The sequence below is a fragment of the Mercenaria mercenaria genome, chromosome 18 (assembly GCF_021730395.1).
Source record: "Mercenaria mercenaria strain notata chromosome 18, MADL_Memer_1, whole genome shotgun sequence".
Classification (NCBI taxonomy): Eukaryota; Metazoa; Mollusca; class Bivalvia; order Venerida; family Veneridae; genus Mercenaria; species Mercenaria mercenaria.
Window position 1 is genome coordinate 52574651 of NC_069378.1, and position 21620 is coordinate 52596270.

Below are 21620 nucleotides of genomic sequence, written 5' to 3' on the forward strand. Positions count from 1 at the left end.
TTAGAGCCAAAGGGAAGTAACCTTTTTTTAACCTTTGTACTGAGTTTCTTCCCCTTAAATTCCAGGAATTAGTCTATTCTTAGAAATCCTATTTTTAGATTTTCAATATTTTAGGTATTTTTCTAACTTTTTATACGCCCGTTTGAAAAACGGGACGTATTATGGGAACGCCCCTGGCGGGCGGGCGGGCGGGCGGGATGGCGGGCGGGCGGGCGGGCGGCGTCCACAGACTTTGTCCGGAGCATATCTTCTACATGCATGAAGGGATTTTGATGAAACTTGGCACAGTTGTTCACCATCATGAGACGGAGTGTCATGCGCAAGAACCAGGTCCCTAGGTCTAAGGTCAAGGTCACACTTAGAGGTCAAAGGTCAAATTCAAGAATGTCTTTGTCCGGAGCATATCTTCTTCATGCATAGAGGGATTTTGATGAAAGTTGGCACAATTGTTCATCATCATGAGAAGGAGTGTCATGCGCAAGAACCAGGTCCCTAGGTCTAAGGTCAAGGTCACACTTAGAGGTCAAAGGATACAAGAATGAAAACTTTGTCCGGAGCATTTCTTCTTCATGCATAGAGGGATTTTGATATAACTTGGCACAAATGTTCACCACCATGAGGCGGAGTGTCATGCGCAAGAACCAGGTCCATAGGTCTAAGGTCAAGGTCACACTTAGAGGTCAAAGGTCAAATTCAAGAATGTCTTTGTCCGGAGCATATCTTCTTCATGCATAGAGGGATTTTGATGAAAGTTGGCACAATTGTTCATCATCATGAGAAGGAGTGTCATGCGCAAGAACCAGGTCCCTAGGTCTAAGGTCAAGGTCACACTTAGAGGTCAAAGGATACAAGAATGAAAACTTTGTCCGGAGCATTTCTTCTTCATGCATAGAGGGATTTTGATATAACTTGGCACAAATGTTCACCACCATGAGGCGGAGTGTCTTGCGCAAGAACCAGGTCTCTAGGTCTAAGGTCAAGGTCACACTTAGAGGTCAATGGATACAAGAATGAAAACCTTGTCCGGAGCATTTCTTCTTCATGCATAGAGGGATTTTGATATAACTTGGGACAAATGTTCACCACCATGAGACGTAGTGTCATGCGCAAGAACCAGGTCCCTAGGTCTAAGGTCAAGGTCACACTTAGAGGTCAAAGGTCAGATACAAGAATGACTTTGTCTGAAGCATTTCTTCATGCATGGAGGGATTTTGATGTAACTTGACACAATTATACACCATCATGAGACGAAGTGTCATGCGCAGTTCCCTTCTTTAGAATTACTTCCCTTTGTTGTTACTATAAATAGCTTATATTGTAACTTTTTCATTACTAGTCGTAGGGAAAAATCAAGACCACTTTTCTGTAGTACAACATGCATGCTACATCCAATTTTGAGGTGTATTTTGACCAGTCTCTACGTGGTTAAGATTTTTATGAGGACTTACAATTTTTTTTTTGATTTTTCTTTTTTTTTTTTTTTTTTTTTTTAAAGATTAAATTCCCTTAGTTGTTACTATAAATAACTTATATTGTAACTTTTTTATAATTGACCGTAGGGAAAAACCAAGACCACTTTTCTGTGGTACAACATAGATGTTACTTTCCAATTTTAGGTGTATTTTAAGGTATCTCTACCTGGTAAGGAGTTTTTTGTGGACTTAGAAAAACAAAACACTTACAGTTATTACTATACAACCACAAAATTAAAATTCCATTTGCAAATACAGGTGCTAGAGTAAAGAAATTTGCTGTGACGGGCGTATATTGTGACATTCTTGCACTCTTGTTTATTATAAGTCCTATGTAAAAAGTAAAAACATTTAAGGTAAGACACTTTTTTGTATTCACTTTTAGTGTATCTCTAATATTAGAGATTTAATATATTTACTAGTATTACTATACTAGTATTATACTAGTATTACTTATATGTGGAAGCCCAGGATGAAGAACTCCAAAGTATTTTTAAGATTCCTTATGGTTGCCATTCTTCTGTGACAAGACCGTATGGTGGGGGTATGAGTCACTCCTGTGACAGTTCTAGTTTGTATTGTATTTAGGCTGGTAATAAAGGCCATCTTTGTGCTGTTAATGGAGACTACTACACAGGTTTGTCTGTATAATAACCTCTGAATGGTCACACACAATGGCTGTTTATACCTTTGTTAAATCTAGAAGGTGGAAGCTGTAAAGAAGAGGTGCAAGTGGTAGGGGGTGTCTAAGGGCCCTCCCTTCTATAAATGTATTTGCTGCCAGGGAAAGTAGCAGGGGTTTCATACCACAATTTCAGGGAGAAATCTTTCCATGGCCCTTAATGAAACTCCTGGAAGGTAGGCTGGTAAAATATATCATTTTTTAGACAAAACCAATTTTAAAGAGAAAAACATTTTAACTTCCTGGTTTAAACTGCGTTTAAAATTAGTAATTTATCTGGACATGTTTTTTTTACTAAGAATTTTTAACCTTTAGCCTGCTGGCGGTGAGTTATTCTGCCTTTGCGACCAACTGTGCAGACCAAGATTAGCCTGCTCATCCATGCAGGCTAATCATGGTCTGCACTGTTTGCTATTCAGTCTGTAAATTTTCAGTGAACACCCCTTCAAATAATAAATGGTATTGCCTAAATTGAGTGACGGACCAGCCCATTTTAGAAATTTAGCAGGCTAAAGGTGAAAATACTCACCTTTGTATGGTGGTGGCAGCCTCTGTGGCCGAGTGGTTAAGGTTGCTGAGCCACTCATCGCGATTTGGGTTCGAGCCTCACTCGGGGTGTTGAATTCTTCATGTGAGGAGGCCTTCCAGCTGGCTTACGGAAGGTTAGTGGTTCAACCCAGGTGCCTGCTCGTGATGAAATAATGCATGGAGGGGCACATGGGGTCTTCTTCCCCCACCAAAGCTGTCAGGAAGGTCGGCATATGACCTATAATTGTGTCGGTGCGACTTTAAACCCAACAAAATAAATAAGTTGTATTATGGTACATGTACAGTCACTTGAGTGTCATTATCAGAAGTTAAAATGTATTGTGATAACAATTTGAGCCGTGCCATGAGAAAACCAACATAGTGGCTTTGCGACCAGCATGGATCCAGACCAGCCTGCGCATCCGCGCAGTCTGGTCAGGATCCATGCTGTTCGCTTTTAAAGCCTACGGCAATTAGAGAAACCGTTAGTGAACAGCATGGATCCTGACCAGACTGCTCGGATGCGCAGGCTGGTCTGGATCCATGCTGGTTGCAAAGCCACTATGTTGGTTTTCCCATGGCACGACTCATTTTTCTTCTTATATTTTCAGTTTACAAGACATTATATACTGTTGACTGGACTCAATGCATACCCATCCTTTCTGCGACTTGAATTATTACAACCCTGGATGCAGTCTAACATAGATGACAGATCGTCATGGAGCTTGGCTAGCATTCATCGAGAATATTTCTTCTATAGGAGTAGCTGTGCTAATAACATAGTCTTTCCTTCAAAATTTGTTGAATAATTTTTCGGATTTTTATGAAAGACAAAGATCTGCAATCAAAAAAAGACATAAGTTCCAGATTTATGAAAGAAGATTTGAATTTTGACATACAATAGAAAATTAACAGTCCTTTCTCGGTTTGTGTGAAGGTAGTGGTTGTTCCATAACATTAAAAGAGCATAAAAAATCCCATTCCAGTTGAAAAGAAAGCAATAAGTTTGTTTAAGGAATATTTGACCTTTATTATAATTATTTGAAATAATAACTCACTGAATTGTCATTTGTTAACATTTACTGGAAAAGTTCTTCAGGAAGAGGAAATTTTTTGATGCAATAAGAAAATGCATTTATTTGGCTTATAATTAAACACGTGCTGTAAATCTGAAACAAATATTTCTTCAATCAGATTTCTGTTTGTTTATAAATACAAGCGATCTGGGAACCTTGATTCCAATAAAGAAGGAACAAAAAGAATCAAAGTCCGTTAAAACAGGTGGTGTGGTGATAATCAAGAATTTAAAACCAATTTTGTTTATTACAAAAAATGAAATAGGCTATAAACATTCACTAAAAAGCTTTGAAACAGACTGTAAATATTTACTGGAAGACATTATATCTGGAACTGGGACAAGAAGTGGGGCAAGAAACGGCTTGAAAAACAAGTTGCCGCACAGAAAATTAATGCAGATTGAATAGAACCATCAAAAGTACACGCTTGCTACCAAGTTGTTTTTTTTTTTATAATAGATACTCTAGGTGCATAAAACAGCATATAAAAACTATAAAACTTTAATTGACAATATTGAATTTTGAAAAATCGTCAATAAAAAAGGCTTAAAACCCCCAACTTGAAGGAGAGTGTGGAAGAAGCTTGAAGTGGTACAGATTATTCTTTGTGTCGGCAGAAAAAAACCTGTCGAGACCATTGGAAAAATCAGGAGAAAAGTTGCAAGTGAAGAGAAACAACTGAAAATTTATCACGAACAAGCTGTTGCTTCTGAGAGTTCAGGTAATTGTTACAGCCATTTTTTTATGAACGGGAGAGATTTGACACAAATAGTATCAAGTAGGTCTTTATAAAAATGCTTAAAATTTTTGTTTTAAATTTGTCTGAAATGTCTTCTCGTCAAAGGTGTAGAGAAATTACTTACCTAAAAAGATTTCTCAGTGCAGTCTTTGATATCGCTACCTTTTTAGCTGAAATATTCTAAGAATAAGGAGAGCTATCCTACTCACCATGGTGTCGGCGTCACACCTTTGTTAATTTTTTCGTACTAGTCCATATTTTGACAAAATCTTTAGAAATATAGCTTTGAAACTTTCAACATTTGCAGGGCTGGAATTTAAACTCTGTAGAGTATTTGCCCATAGGGCAACAATTACGTTCACTATGTTTTTACTTGCCAGACCCCAATTTGACCAAAATGACACGTAACATGGTGATGTAATGAGATACTGCAAAACAGTATAGCAACAAAAAACAGTGGTACATGATTTTCTGAGAAGTATTTCTTGGGATCTGTCATTATATTACATGCCAAACGGGCAACTTAATATTAAGATTATTTGCCTGCCCCCACTTCACTTTTAACTTCCCCTGGCGAATGTCTGTATGACATTAAACCCAACAAAAACAAATCATCTAACTAATTTGTTTCATTGTTGGAATCATTACCTTTATATATATCTTGCTGGATGAACAGGTGTTAAAACTCAAGAAATTGAAGAGCAAACACAGACATGTTTGAATTTTAATTTTAGTCTCCTCAATATCCTTTTAAGGCGGTAGGAGAAATTATTGCTCTATAAGATGCTGCGTTTCCCTGCGTGTCTCCGGTACATTAATACCAGATTTCTTAAATATTTTGTTGTAATTGTTTGCTCTCACAGAAGATCTGCCTATCAGACAATAGTAGAAATGGATATTGCATGTTGCTGTGTTGATTATATTGTCAAGACAGTTACTCGGAATATTTTGGGGAGATCAAAATGAAAAAAATAAATTTTTATAGTCCTGCAGCTTAGCTGTTATAGTATCAAATGCATAATAATGAAAGAAATTTCAAGGCTGTCCAGAAAGTAAGCAAAACAACTAAGACTGGCACTCAAGTATCAACAAAGTAAAAGAAAAGGTATTGTATAAGTGAATATATTGTTGGGTCAAAAAGTTAGCAAATTGCCATTTCAAGAGGTTCCGCAATTGGAAATATTCGTAAATCGCAAAAAACTGAAGTGCAAATTTAAAGCTGTGTTTGTCCATCTTTACTTGATTATAATGATGCATGGAAATTAACACGGGCTGATATAAATTATCAAAATTCGCTGATAATTCCACATCACTAAATTTTTAGCCCACCATCATCAGATGGTGGGCTATTAAAATCACTCTGCGTCCGTGGTCCGTCCATCCGTCATTCCGTCCGTCCGTCCGTTAACAATTTCTCGTTATCGCATCTCCTCAGAAACTACTGGGGGGATTTTGACCAAACTTTGTCAGAATGATGTATTGGTACCCTAGTTGTGTCCTCCTGAAAATCAGACTGGTTCAACAATTTATGAGTGAGTTATGGCCCTTTGTTTATTTCTATAATTTACATAGATTTATATAGGGAAAAACTTTGAAAACCTTCTTGTTTAAAACCACAGGGCCTAGGGCTTTGATATTTTGTTTGTGACATCATCTAGTGGTCTTCCACTAAGATGGTTCAAATTATACCCCTAGGGTCAAATATGGCCCTGCCCAGGGGGTCATATGCTTTACATAGACTTATATAGGGAAAAACTTTGAAAAATCTTCTTGTCCAAACCACAAAGCCTAGGGCTTTGATATTTGTAATGTAGCATCATCTAGTGGTTCTTTACCAAGTTTGTTCAAATTATCCCCCTAGGGTCAAATATGGTCCCGCCCCGGGGGTCACATGGTTCATATAGACTTATATAGGGAAAAGCTTTTAAAATCTTCTTGTCAATAACTACAACATTCAAACTTGGACCACATGTATATTTTTGAGTGGTAATATGAACCTTGACATGAGTTGACCTTGATTTTGACCTAGTGACCTACTTTCACATTTCTGTAGCTACAGCCTTCAAATTTGGACCACATGCATAGTTTTGTGCACCGGAAAAATCTTTGACCTTGATTTTGACCTAGTGACCTACTTTCACATTTTTGAAGATACAGGCTTCAAATTTGGACCACATGCATAGTTTTGTGTTCCGAAATGAAATTTAACCTTCATTTTGACCCAGTGACCTACTTTCACATTTCTCAAGCTACAGCCTTCAAATTTGGACCACATGCATGGTTTTATGTACCCAAACAAACTTTGACCTTTACATTGACCTAGTGACCTACTTTCACATTTTTGAAGGTACAAGCTTCAAATTTGGACCACATGCATAGTTCTGTATTCTGAAATAAAATTTGACCTTGATTTTGACCTAGTGACCTACTTTCACATTTCTCAAGCTACAGCCTTCAAATTTGGACCACATGCATTGTTTTGTGTACCAAAATGAATTTTGACCTAAAGATTGACCTAGTGACCTACTTTCACATTTCTGTAGCTACAGGCTTCAAATTAGACCACATGCATAGGATTGTGTACTGAAACAAACTTTGACCTTGACATTGACCTAGTGACCTACTTTCACATTTTTGAAGGTACAGGCTTCAATTTTGGACCACATGCATAGATTTGTGCTCTGAAGTGAAATTTGACCTGGATTTTGACCTTGTGACCTACTTACACATTTCTCAAGCTACAGCCTTCAAATTTGGACCACTTGCATAGTTTTATGTACCAAATTAAACTTTGACCTTAAGATTGACCTAGTGACCTACTTTCAAATTTTTCAAGCTACAGCCTTCAAACTTGATGCACATGCACAGTTTTGTGTACAAATAACTTTGTCCTTGAAATTGATCTAGTGACCTACTTCCACATTTCTCAAGCTACAGCTTTCGAATTTGGATCACATGCACAGTGTTGTGTACGGAAATGAAATTTGACCTTGAGCTAGTCAATAAGCCTTGAAATTTGGAACACTCAAAAATGGCACATTGGTGGGCACCAAGATCACTCTGTGATCTCTTGTCCTCTTATACAGTAGTTAGGATCATAGTCGGCAGTAGCTTCATGGGTAATGTTGTCTGCAGAGGGATGCAGCCGCCAATATGTCGAGTTGATCATCACAGTGTTGAAGAATCTTGAATTAATGAAATTAAGGTCTTAGAAATTAAATGACTTTGAAAATGTTGACAACCCCAGGGATTATGATTCATGGGACACTATCCCTGATTTTTCCCAGAGAGTAGACCCCAGACCTGCTGAAGTAAGATTTGAGCTTTCTTTGCCTTCAAGCTTTGAAATATGTGAGATTGATGGTGTTAGTGACAGTCAAAACAGCATGTTGTTTCCCTATTTTATGTACGAGTCTGCTGTACACGTAGCTGAATAGCATAAGACTAGGAATCAAGTTTGCATGGGTTACGGTAGATTCCCAGGTACAGTTACTGTAGATCCCCCGGATATGGTAGGTCCCCTGGATACGGTAGATTCCCCAGATACAGTAGATCCCTCGGATACTGTAGGTCCCTCATCACACATTTCCACACATGTAGATACTCAGATATGGTAGGTCCTTTGGTATGGTAGATTCCTAAGCAAAATTAAGACACATGTCTGAAGTCACTCATCGGCACTCAAAATTCATTTTGGGAACTTATCACTTTAATTACTTAACAAAGAAATGGTTAGTACTGGACCAGGTAAAGAATCTCGGAACGTGGATTGGATTAACTGACAGCCAGTCAGTATTGTTGAAAAATATCGATCATGGAAAATGAAATCAACAAACAAATTTAAAAACGCTTGATTTTATTACCATGGGCTAATAGTCATAAGGTCACTGGACTAACTGTTTGTGGTGAAAGGGTATGGTGGCAGTAGTTCTACTTCCTTGTGTGTATATATACCATTATAATGTAAATAATACCTTATATGGTCATGTGATGAATCATGTGATGGAAAACAGAATTCCCACTTTCTTTTAAATACTTGTGGTTTTAAGGCCAGTTGGAAAAAAATTTTGTCATATTAGCGTACTTTATTATTATGTTTTTTCAGTGAATTTATTGAGATATTAAGATCTGGTATTTTCACAGTGGAAAGTATTTCCCATAAAGCTATAAAGTGGGTAAAATTTAGTGAAGACATGAAAGTAAAAAAAATGTTAGTTTTGCATGTAAAAAATCAAAATATTTATTTATCATTTATGTATTATTTACTGGTTTTAGAACACTAATTTATTGAACTTTGATGGGGGATATTAATCACTTTGAGTGATAGCTCTAGTTTGTTCTAGAGACTGTCCCATTAAGAGATCAAAGACTAACCGTATTTTAAAGATAAAAGACAATTTATTTGATCAATTCGATTATGATGTATGAACTTGCTTTATCAACTTAAAACGCATTTTACTTGCGTCCTTGAAGAGAAATAATGTTGGTTAATTTATCATTGTAAATTTTTATCATCATGTAATTGGTAAACAAATTTTCTTTGTAGATATAATTTAAGACAGGGTGATTCGAAGTTTAGATTTTTGTTCCCATGTATGACACAAGTCTTGACTTTCAGTATATTGAGTGCTATAGGGAAATGTTTAGTTTCATGTATTTAGAGGTGTGTCAGATCGGTCGTCTGTGTCTGGGTTTAGTTAATGAACCGTAACGATTAATTTTCTGTCTGAATCTTTAAAATATTAATAAAGAACACCCTTAACATTTAACCACTGTTGCTACTATTTTGTCAAAACCATATGACATTATGTGCATTATATTGTTTTTATAAAAAATCAAAAATGCGTAAACCAATTAAAAGATTTAATTTGGCCTTACAACCACTAAATAGTATATGTCTTTTGAAGTTTTATAGATTATACATGTAAAACAGTGTTTCGTTAGATTGCTGTTCATTTTTGAAGTAGGCATATTTGATTTTATGAACAACAAATTAAAATTTGAAAGACGTTTGTTGTGTTTTAATTGAGAAGTTCGAATATTTATCAATAATATTTGTAAGTGTTTTTATAATTTAACGAGATTTTGGTAAGTTTTATGATTTTATGCATTTCAGTTTACTAATTTTCCTATTAAAATACTTGAGAAAAAAAATCATACGTGTAATTTGCATAAGAGGATTTACGTCTAAAACTTCTTCAGCTTATGTTCGAACATATGGGAGAAAAAAACTGGAAACAACAGAAATTGCATTTATACTGCCAACTGTTAATTTTATAAGTACCACAATGAAGAAAGTATTATAATTTTTGACCTATTTTTTCTGTGAAATGATTTTATATGTGAACATTGACATCTCCATCGGGTTTGCATTTTTATTTTTTTTTTTTTGCATATTTAAGCAATTGTTTAATTTTCACAGAATATTCAGTTATAATTTTAGGAAATATTTTTTTTTAAAACTGTATTTTTAGAATCAGACATTTGTCTTAAAGTTATAACAGTAACACATTTTTATTTAATGCTTTCCCCAGTGAAAACTATCAGTGAAATTTCACTGATATTTCAATGAAATTTCAATAAAATAACAGTGAAATAACAGTGAAAGATTTTGGCAGATTATAAGTAAAATTTTGTTGAAATTTCATTAAAATTTTGCCAAAATAACAGTAAAATTAATTTCAGAAATATTTTGCCAAATTCTTTCGGCAGATTGTGATGAAATTTCATTGATATAATTATTTCTGTGAAATTTCACCAAATTTCAGAAATATTTTTCCAATTCTTTCGGTGAATTTTGGTGAAATTTCATTGATATTTCTGTGAAATTTCACCAAATTTCATCATTATTTTGCCAAATTCTTTCAGAGAAATTTCAGAGACATTTTGTCAAAATTTCGCCAAAATTTGACAGAAATATCAATGAAATTTCATGTAAAGAATTTGGCAAAATTTCAAAGCAAAAATGTTACTAAGGTCAATGTCAAAGTCAAGTTACCCCAAATTACTTGGGGTCATCAGTTAATTGTACTTGAATAGTCTAAGAAAAAAGATCAGAAAATATTTGAAATTTTTTTTCCTATGTAAGTCATATAACAAGTGACCCCCAGGCTGGGGCCTCTTTTCATTCCAGAGGCATAATTTGACCAAATTTGTTAGAGAACCACTAGGCAATGCTACATACCAAGAATCAAAGGCTTAGGCCTTGAACTTACAGACATGAACATTTAAAAAAAAAAAAAGCCTATGTAAGTCTATGTAAAACTTGGGACCCCTCAAGTGGGTCCTCTTTTCACCCCTGGGTAATTATTTGAACAATCTAGGTAGAGGACCATATGGCAATATTACATACCAAATATCAAAGGCCTAAGTCTTGTGGTTTAAGGAAAGAAGAAATTTTTAAAGTCTTTTTCTTTATAAGTCTATGTAAAACTTGGGACCCCAGGGATGGGCCTTTTCTCACTCCAGCGACATAATTTGAAAAGTCTTGGTAGTAGACCTCAAGATAATGTTGGATATGGTACCAAATATCAAAGTCCTAGGCCCTGTGGTTTTTGACAAGAAGATTTTCAAAGTTTTTCCCTATATAAGTCTATATAAACCAAGTGACCCCAGGGCGGGGGCCATATTTGACCCTAGAGGAATAATTTGAACTACCGTGGTAGAGGACCACTAGATGATGATACATGCCAAATATAAAAGCCCTATGAACTGAGGTTTTGGACAAGAAGACTTTTAAAGTTTTTCCTTTTGGTTGCCATGACAACACCAGAGTTCTCCTTGAATTTCAATTCTTTGAATAATTTTGAAGGGGGCTACCTAAGGATCATTCCTGTGATGTTTGTGTTAGTCTCACACTTACCTTCTTTTTTCCTACATTTCCCCACCCACTTGTTTACATCAATGTTTTCTAAATTTTCAGCATTGTTTGAAAAGCTTTAAACACTTATTGACTGTAGAACTATCCATTTTCAATTATTCTGCAATTTTTCTTCCACTATAACCATGTTCATGTAATGAAAATATGGTATTTTTCACAGATGGAATCAAATCTTCCATGAGCCCGCCCGCTTAGCTCAGTAGGTAGAGCATTGGTCTACGGATTGCGGGGTCGTGAGTTCGATCCTCAGGTGGGGCGTATGTTCTCTGTGACTATTTGATAAACGACATTGTGTCTGAAATCATTAGTCCTCCACCACTGATTCATGTGGGGAAGTTGGCAGTTACTTGCGGAGAACAGGTTTGTACTGGTACAGAATCCAGGAACACTGGTTAGGTTAACTGCCCGCCGTTACATGACTGAAATACTGTTGAAAAATGGCGTTAAACCCAAAACAAACAAAACAAATAAAACAAATCTTCCATCAATGTGACTTTGCAGACGAAATATGTAATCACCAGTTATTTCCCTTGGTGCTAATATAGATTGTAACCCTGAAAAATTATCCTACCCTTATTGCATTTCAATTGGAAGAAAACATACTTTGAATTTGCTGTCCCCTGTAATTAATAACTTGGTGGCCATTTTAGAACATTAATTTGGCACATGAGTGTACATAGTAAGGCTTTACTTCTAAATAATGATGTATTTATAACTTTATCAGATTTTCTCACCAAAATTTTGCTCATAAAAATTTGACAATCAAATTTCACTGAAAAATAAATTTTGGTGAGAAATGAATTGCACCAAATTTCATTGAAATTTCAGTGAAATTCCACCAAATTTTTATCATTTTGTTAAATTTAACCCATTTCAATGAAATTTGGTGAAATTTCACTGAGATTTTAGTGACATTTTCACAGGGGTTAATAAGTTCAAAATATATTTTGTAATTTACATCTTCAGAGAATGTTCAACTGCCGCAGTTGAATCATGCAGGTCAGTAGATTTGCTGAAAGAGATTGTTTCATCTTCAAATTAAGTTTGATTATGTACAACTAGATCATATGAAGGCACTTTAATTAAATTCAGTTACGAAAACACATGCTCAAATCTGAAATCATGTTGTTACCTGAGAAACCATTATTGAAATCCGCAAAACAAAAGAAATAACAAAAACCTGAGGGCACTTAATAAAGAAGGTGGAGATTCTAACAGAAAATGATTGTCTTTTTTATGCATCTGATTGGAAGTAGAAAACAGTTGAATCTCTGTCTGTGAGGTCATTGATTCGTGTATTTTGTTCATCTATCCCTCCTAAATACTATACATCTCATATATATACAGCCAAACTTCGTTTGCTTGAACTTGTATAAGATTCAGACAACACCCTTTGCTTGAACTCATCCTCAGGCCCGGCAAAATCCCTATATAGTATACAATGTCATTTTGTTTGATGGCTCGATTAAATTACCGATTACTCTCACATTTTGCTGGTCCCGTTGGGTTTGAGCGATTATTGAAGTTCAGCTTTATAATTCGGAATGATTCAGTGGATTTCAGTGTCAGAGCATGATGAGAAGTTGAGTCTGAGAAAAGAATCAGTTCTGCGTCTTCATTGTAACAAGAATGGGGATTCTCCTTTGGTAAAGCATCACTAAAATACTAGTGATGGAGAATATAGTTACTTTAGATCTAGTTTTTGTGTCGTAATTTAAAGTGAGTGAGCTGTTATCTGACGAAACTGAAAATAAATATTCAAAAGAAAGTGTAATCTGATTGGATATTTAAGTACAGCCAGCAGAAAAATTGTTAGTTAATTTAAAAATTTTCTTTTTAAGATTTGAGACTTTTTTCAGTGTCATAATTTCAGTTTGAAAGATGCACTGTCTGGCACGACTTGCTCATAAATATTCAGGAGATAGTCATTAGACAGCCTCTCATGTCAGGCTCATTCATCTTTCTGCTAAATTTAATAAATTTAAGAGAAGAAAGACAACAATGTTTAAACATGCAGATTTGTAATAAGTAAAATCACTCAGTTTTGGGTATATATAAGTGTTACTAAATAGTGTTAAAAATCAGGAAAAAATGTCATGGAATTTAGGAAATAAGAGGTTAATTTCATGTTAGGAATAATTTAGAAAGTTTTATATAGAGCAATAATGTACTGTAGATTGGGTCATTTTCTCTTAAGCTTAACTGGAGCCATGCCATGAGAAAACCAACATAGTGGCTTTGCGACCAGTATGGATCCAGATCAGCCTGCGCATCCACGCAGTCTAGTCAAGATCCATGCTGTTCGCTTTCAAAGCCTATTGCAATTGGAGAAACTGTTAGCGAACAGCATGGATCCTGACCAGACTGCGCAGATGCACAGGCTGGTCTGGATCCATGCTGGTCGCAAAGTCACTATGTTGGTTTTCTCATGGCGCAGCTCATTTAGTGATTTCAAGGTTAGCGTTATTCACATTGTGAAGAATGAATTTGTGGTGTTCATAATTTGTGGTAGGTATAAAGAATTCACAAAATTTGAGTGTTTGACACATTTAGGCCATGATGAAGATTCATTTTTATGAATATTTTGAATTTATAAGTGTCATTATTCACAAATTCCAGCAAAAACTAAACCATTGTGTAGGTATATTACACAATCTATGGTGGTACTGTGCCAAGAAGTTGAAGATCTAGAAGAGTAGGAGTTCAACTAAAAATAATGATAGTTTCTTGTATAATTGATCGAAAGTCTGACAGTATCTGGAATTCCAAATGATCGAGCTAACAGAAATTTGATTTAAAATGATATGCTCATGCAGTACATCTAGAAATGCAACGTTTTTACCCTTGAGTTTTTCATACTTGCATTTATAATTTCCTTGTACATGTATATTTGAATTATATCAAGGGTCCAGATTCATGTTTGAACAAGCACACAGTCAATAAGGTGTTAAACCACCATTTGCATTTACCAATGCAAGGCATCGTGGGTTAAAAAAATATTGACTGTTGAGTGTAGACCCAAGAGTCCCGTTTCTAGATGTACTCAGTATATTTTGTGCATTTGTTTTCAGACTGGACTTAGAAATTTCTTGGTGGTAGCCGGAATTTGAGATAAGCAAGTTTGATATATAAGTTTCAACTGTATATCAAAATTATTAAATAATCCATGCTGTCGCTTACGGTTTTTCTAAATGCAATAGGCTTTGAAAGCGAAAAGCATTGATCCTGACCAGACTGCGCTGATGTGCAGGCTGGTCTGATTCCATGTTGGTCGCAAATACACTATGTTGGTTTTCTCATGGCGTGGCTCATTTATCATTTTGATTTGGTTGCTTTCTCTTGAAACTAAAAAGATTTTCAAAGTTTTCATTACTACAGAAATTTCTGTCCTATTTCATCAGGAAAAACATTTCTTGTTGTAAATATTATTTTAATTAACGCCAATTGTGTTATTTGTTTTACTATACAAATTAAAAAATGTATTAATATATAGAAGCATCACGTAATTATTATACATGATTGTGTAAATTTATGTTTGTGCTGACTCATTTAATATATGTATGCTGCATGCTTTAATTTTAATTTATTATGTTAAGTCAATCCTAGAGAGCGTGTCATATGAAACACTTCAGGCAATCAACATTTGGTAACTTTTTTGTTTACACTGGAAAAGAAAAAAAGTTAATATGAAATGGAAACTGTAGTAGTCTATAACATATTATTTATTTAAAGCAGCTGGTTCACATATTTAGGTGAAAATTAATCTCTGTTAAAAGCGTTTAAATGTTAATATTATGGAAGTAGTCAGTCAGGGACATCATAACTTTGTATTTAACAAATTTTACAGAACCATGTTAACTGTTTGAAACGCTTTTAATTAACAAAGAGGTTGATCAGTTTCATTTTTATATGCCCAAAGGGGGCGTATTATGTTATAACGCCGTTGTCCGTCCATTAGCAATTTGGAATCCACTCTGTAACTCTTGAACCCCTTAGAAAAAACTTGACCCAAATGTTCACCACATCGAGTGGACATGCAGAGTGCATGTTTTGGATGGCTCGCTTAAAGGTCAATGGTATTATGTAACACTTAGGGGTCAAAGGTCATATGACTTTGTTTCATGTCCGCTCTGTAACTCTTGAACTGCTGGAAGGATTTTAAAGAAACTTGGCGCAAATGTTCACCACATCGAGACGACATGCAGAGCGCATGTTTCGGATGGCTCACTTCAAGGTCAAGGTCACACTTAGGGGTCAAAGTTCATACCTTTGGGCAACGCTATATTGCTCCGCATTATAGTGCTCAGTTTTACCAATATCTTTAGTTCACTTGAGCACAAATGTGTCATGTGACGTCAACAATTTGACTGTTAAACACTCTTTAAGAGGTCACAATTTTAGCCCAGTCTAATTGAAAGTTTGGTGTCCAAAGCATGTTTGCTCTCTAAGTCAGTTTTCTAATAGTTTTCATCCAATCTTCACAAAACTTGCTGACAATGTTTGTGGGCATAATATCTCGGCCAAGATCGATAACCACCCAAATCGTCCCAGGCACTAGTGTATTATGGCCCTAGAATTACTCAGAAAACTGCGAATTTCTAAGTCAAACAGTTTTCGTTCGACAGGCATATTTTGTGACAGTCTGGCACTCTTGTTCAACTTGATAATCATAAATCTTTGCTAGTTTGTCTTACGGAATCTAGGTCAAGTTCAAAAGTGGGGTACCTGCTGTCAAAAATTAAGTGACTTAGTCAAATCATTTAAAAACTTGGTTTGAATGATCCAAAGCTGTAGTCAAAATGTTTGTCTTTATAAAATCTAGGCTACATTAAATAATTCTATACTAAGTTATCTTTGGTAAAAACTAGGTCAGGTGAGGGAAACAGGGCCGTCTGGAATCTCTTATTTCAGTTTTTCTCAGTCTGCTCAATGTTTTATGCCAAACTTGATTAAAAGGAACAATTTGAAATTTTCTCTCTGTTGGTAAGTAGCTTAAGGTACAAGGACTATAAGGATTTACCTGTATTTTATTGCTTAAACTAGAGAATAAGTTCAACAGGTACAAATGGAAGTTGTCATCAAGAGGAAAGCAGACATGATAATATTCTGACATTTTGAAATATTAATTTAGAGAATGTCACTCCGACTTTCACATGCGTGCTTTATTAAACTTTCAGTTGACGCTCCTGTTTGTCTTATAAGATCTATAGTTTTGTCACAATTGAAATATTTTTTAGCTCGACTGTGTGAAGAAGCTGCTGTCTAAGTAACCACCCACTGTGAGTGGAATGGATTCATTGTGATGACATTACATGCCTCCGTGCACTGGTTCCATAATTCATGTTTAGCACTTTTTATGCCCCCGGCATCTACTGATGCGGGAGGCATATAGTGATCGTCCTGTCCGTCCGTCCGTTCGTCGACCCGGACGTACGAGGTTAACCAAATGGGACCGTTTTGTCTAGCATCAATACCCCTTACTAGAATGACTTGATACTAATGCAGATGTAACCTGTGACCTTTTCTCATTTTCAGACATCACCTGACCTCAGTTTGACCTTGACCTCATTTTGGACTTAGGTTGCTTTATATAGGCCATCTCTTGGTTAACCAAATGGGACCATTTCGTCTAGCATCAATACAGCTTACAAGAATGAATTGATACTAATACAGATGTAACCTGTGACCATTCCTCATCTTCAAACATCACCTGACCTCAGTTTGACCTTGACCTCATTTTGGACTTAGGTTGCTTTATATGGGCCATCTCTTGGTTAACCAAATGGGACCATTTTGTCTAGCATCAATACCGCTTACAAGATTGAATTGATACTAATACACTGATGTAACCTGTGACCATTCCTCATCTTCAAACATCACCTGACCTCAGTTTGACCTTGACCTCATTTTGGACTTAGGTTGCTTTGTATCGACAAGGATGCCACCGGGGGCATCAAGCGTTTATTGAACGCAGCTCCTCCCAAACCAAAATGGCGAGCTTAATTAAGCTTGCATTAAGGTCGCAGCAAGATTGCAGTTGCAGTCTTAACAAGCATGCAGCAAGATTGCGATTGGAACCATTGCAACCATAATTTAAGTTTGCGCAAGATTATTTGCGTGCTTCCTGCGACCTATTTAAGATCTTGCAAGCTTGTAAGGTTGCGCATGCTTGCGATTGGAACCCTAGCAATCTTAATTGCGACCTTGCAAGTTTGCGCAAGCTTGCAGTCTTAAAGCTTGCGCAATCTTGCAAACTTACACAGTCATAACAAGGTTGCAAGCTTGTGCAATCTTGCAAGCTTAAACACATTTATATGAGTGTAGACTATATCATTTGCGAGTCTCGCGCAACCTTGTAATTATAACAAGGTTGCGCAAGCTTGCAAACTATACTGTCTTCCAAAACCTTACTTAGGTTTGTTAGACAGTTTTAATAATGTAAAAGTCTAAAAATTTAATTATATATGTCCTTTAATTTGACAAACTGCACAGTTTGTAAAACTTTCGCACTTTCATAAAACAATATTTTTAGTGATCAGTAGATAAAGATTTAACAGTCAGGGACAATATTTTTTTAAAACAACTTATTTTCACATAAAAAGTTCAATTTTAATGGTTTAACATATTACCTCCCTTTTATATGTATCAGTGAACTAAAAGAGTTTGAAAAAGGTTACAGGATCGCAAGCTAGTCGCAATCTTTCAATCTTAAATAGTATTACGGTCACAGGATGCCCGCTGCAAGCTTGCGAAGCAAGACTTCTCCGCAAACTTAATTTCTGTCGCAAGCTTAGTCGCAACCTTAAATAGTATTAAGATCGCAGGATGCTCGCTGCAAGCTTGCGAAGAAAGACTTCTCCGCAAACTTAATTTCTATGCGAGCATCCGCAAGCATTATATTACATAGCTGCAATCTTTTTAAGATTGCTGTAAGCTTGCGCAAGCTTATGGCAAACTTCTCACAAGCTTGCCGCATGCTTGTATTTTGGTTTGGGCTTATTCCAAGTTATGCCCCTTTTGTACTTATGCAGTTTTTGGTTAAGTTTTGATATGAAAACAGGTATTTCAGTAACCACTTGTGGGAATGGATTGAAATTTCACACTACACTTTATTCCGTGTCATTCTGACATGCAGTTCACAGGCTACATAACTTTATTTTACTTTTTCACTTTTTCACTAAAATAAGTTATGCCCCTTTTTCGACAATTTACGTTTCTATTGACTGCATGGGCTTTTGGCATTTCTGTGCTGAGCTCTTTGTTATGCTTATCTGAAACAGTTAAGTGACCTTAAATCTTAATTTGCTAGGATTGTATATCTGTTACTTCAGTGAGCGTTATCGAAATATCTCATGTCATTGAATGAATGATAACTGTCCCTTCAATAAGATATTTCAATAGGAGTCAGTTTGATCAGGATTTATGTAAGTTCTTTGAGCAGGGTGCCTGTGATATAAATTTTTCAAGGGATTAAAATTAAATTCTTACAGCTGGTAGAAGTATGATATATGAGAAAGTGTTTCATGGAGGCGTGATTTCCGTTCTATTTCACAGTCTAATTTCTAGGGTTTGAATACCTGAACTGCTCTAGTGGTAGTTTTACCCAGGTACCCACCCATGCCTGAAATAATGCCTGAAGGGGCTGACTAGGCACTTGGGGGGGTCTTCTTTCACTGTGTAAAGCTGGTAAGTGACCATGTTGTCTTTAACCCTTAGCCTGCTGGTGGCAAGTGATTCTGACTTTGCGACCAGTGCAGACCAAGATCAGCCTGTACTGTTTGCCATGCAGTCAGTATGTTTTTGGTAAGCACCCCCTTTTAACAGTTAATGGTATTATCCAAATTGAAAGATGGACAAGTTGGTAGATCATTATAGAAATTTAGCAAGGGTTAAAAAAAATCAAATAAACAGTCATAAGATAATACGAAACTCTATGGAGGCTGAAGTTTCAAACTTTTACTGTTCACGCTTCCGTAAGTTTTACTTCTTAACAAATTTGACATGGTGTCATTTCATTGCAAAAAGTGGATAACCGTTTTGCACTTATCCACATTTCAGTGCAAAAAGTGGATAACCGTGTTGCACTTATCCACATTTCAGTGCAAGAAGTGGGAGGGGGGACTCTCCTTTTGTAAAGTATCACTAAAATACTAGTGATGGAGAATTTAGTTACTTTTGATCTAGTTTTTGTTGTAATTTAATGTGAGTGAGCTGTTATCTGACAAAACTGAAAATAAATATTCAAAAGAAAGTGTAATCTGATTGGATATTTAAGTACTGCCAGCAGAAAAATTGTTAGTTAATTAAAAAAATTTTTTTTTAAGATTTCAGACTTTTTTCAGTGTCATAATTTCAGTTTGAAAGATGCACTGTCTGGCACGACTTGCTCATAAATATTCAGAAGATAGTCATTAGACAGCCTCTCATGTCAGGCTCATTCATCTTTCTGCTCAATTTAATAAATTTAAGAGAAGAAAGACAACAATGTTTAAACATGCAGATTTGTAATAAGTAAAATCACAGTTTGGATTTGGGTATATATAAGTGTTACTAAATAGTGTTAAAAATCAGGAAAAAATGTCATGGAATTTAGGAAATAAGAGGTTAATTTCATGTTTGGAATAATTTAGAAAGTTTTATATAGAGCAATAATGTACTGTAGATTGGGTCATTTTCTCTTAAGCTTAACTGGAGCCATGCCATGAGAAAACCAACATAGTGGCTGTGCGACCAGTATGGATCCAGATCAGCCTGCGCATCCACGCAGTCTGGTGAAGATCCATGCTGTTCGCTTTCAAAGCCTATTGCAATTGGAGAAACTGTTAGCGAACAGCATGGATCCTGACCAGACTGCACGGATACCTTCATTTATAATTTTCTTGTACATGTATATCTGAATTATATCAAGGGTCCAGATTCATGTTTGAACAAGCACACAGTCAATAAGGTATAAAACCACCATTTGCATTTACCAATGCAAGGCATCGTGGGTTAAAAAAAATATTGACTGTTGAGTGTAGACCCAAGAGTTCCGTTTCTAGATGTACTCAGTATATTTTGTGCATTTGTTTTCAGACTGGACTTAGAAATATCTTGGTTGTAGCCGGAATCACAGACACTTGGGGTCTGGAACCCCCAACCCCTCCAGCCCAAACTACTACGCACCTGTGTATATTTTTATCATCATCATCCTATGTCCAGACCCAAACTATAATCACGCAAGCAATGTTAAACTTATTTGAACTAATTTGAAAATATATATAATCTCTCACTAGCTTAAAAATACACAAGATATAAATCTTCGCCAGAAATATCTCGCACACCCACCTTGTAAAATCATGTCATGTTTACTATTTTAACAATTTTCCCCAAGAATTTTGGTGTTCTTCAGTACAGTACATATTTTTCTTCAAGATGATGTTCATGATAGTAGTGAATTTTCAGTGTTGTCAACAGAATACGCAAAGAATTCTTCAATTGTCAAAAAATTCGCTCCATTTACAAAATCTTTCGACTACGTCAGCTATGGCTGCCGGCTTCGTATTGTAAATATTTTTCGCGCAGTGAATACTGGAACCAGCTGGTTCCCATATTCATAACGCGATGTTTATTTATCGTACTAAGCCGGAAGCCACAGTATTACGCAGTTGAAAGATTTTGTAAATGGAGCAAAATTATTCACAATTGTAATATTTCTCGCGTATTTTGTTGACAGCAGTGAAGATAAAGTATTATCATGAACATCATCTTGAAGAAAAATATGTACTGTACTGAAGAACACCAAAATTCTTGGGGAAAATTGTTAAAATAGTAAACATGACATGATTTTTCAAGGTGGGTGTGCGAGATATTTCTGGCGAAGATTTATATCTTGTGTATTTTTAAGCTAGTGAGAGATTATATATATTTTCAAATTAGTTCAAATAAGTTTAATATTGCTTGCGTGATTATAGTTTGGGTCTGGATATACGATGATGATGATAAAAATATACACATGTGCGTAGTAGTTTGGGCTGCAGGGGTTTAGGGTTCCAGACCTCAAGTGTCTGTGGCCGGAATTTGAGATAACTGTATATCAAAATTATTAAATAATCCATGCTGTTCGCTTATGGTTTCTCTAATTGCAATAGGCTTTGAAAGCGAAAAGCATGAATCCTGACCAGACTGCGCTGATGGGCAGGCTGGTCTGGATCCATGTTGGTCGCAAATACACTATGTTGGTTTTCTCATGGCGCGGCTTATT

General features: G+C 35.9%; 1 protein-coding gene across 6 annotated transcripts in view; it reads left to right on the plus strand.

The window, feature by feature from the left end:
* Positions 1–21620, plus strand: part of LOC123538548 (anion exchange protein 2-like) — a 175804-nt gene that overhangs the window by 38938 nt on the left and 115246 nt on the right. For all 6 annotated transcript variants that reach the window (XM_045322722.2, XM_045322725.2, XM_045322721.2 and 3 more), the window contains exon 2: positions 3294–4479. The gene's annotated coding sequence lies outside the window, so the exon portion shown is untranslated. The remainder of the gene's footprint in view (positions 1–3293; positions 4480–21620) is intronic.